Source organism: Triticum aestivum, chromosome 4D (assembly GCF_018294505.1).
Source record: "Triticum aestivum cultivar Chinese Spring chromosome 4D, IWGSC CS RefSeq v2.1, whole genome shotgun sequence".
NCBI classification, from domain to species: domain Eukaryota; kingdom Viridiplantae; phylum Streptophyta; class Magnoliopsida; order Poales; family Poaceae; genus Triticum; species Triticum aestivum.
This window is the reverse complement of record NC_057805.1, coordinates 100113296-100114056: the sequence shown is the minus strand read 5'-3', so window position 1 is coordinate 100114056 and position 761 is coordinate 100113296.

Here is a 761-nt window from a genome sequence, read left to right as displayed (position 1 = left end):
CTGAGGCTTCTGGCCTCCTCTAACTTCATCTCCAAGTCCCACGTGTGTCTTCTGGTCCAAGAAAAATCATCGCGAAAGTTTTATTCCGTTTGGACTCCGTTTGGTATTCCTTTTCTGTAAAACTCAAAATTAAGGAAAAAACAGAAATTGGCACTGGCTCTAGGTTAATAAGTTAGTCCCCAAAATAATATAAAATAACATATTAATGCATATAAAACATCCAAAACAGATAATATAATAGCATGGAACAATCAAAAATTATAGATACGTTGGAGACATATCAAGCATCCCCAAGCTTAATTCCTGCTCGTCCTCGAGTAGGTAAATGATAAAAATAGAATTTTTGATGTGGAATGCTACCTAACATATTTATCCATGTAATTTTCTTTATTGTGGCATGAATATTCAGATCCATAAGATTCAAAACAAAAGTTTAATATTGACATAGAAACAATAATACTTCAAGCATACAAATAAAGCAACCGTGTCTTCTCAAAATAACATGGCGAAAGAAAGTTATCCCTACAAAATCATATAGTCTGGCTATGCTCCATCTTCATCACACAAATTATTAAATCATGCACAATCCCAATGACAAGCCAAGCAATTGTTTCATACTTTTGATGTTCTCAAACCTTTTCAACTTTCACGCAATACATGAGTGTGAGCCGTGGATATAGCACTATAGGTGAAATAGAATATGGTGGTTGTGGAGAAGACAAAAAGAAGGAGAAAGTCTCGCATCAACTAGGCGTATTAAG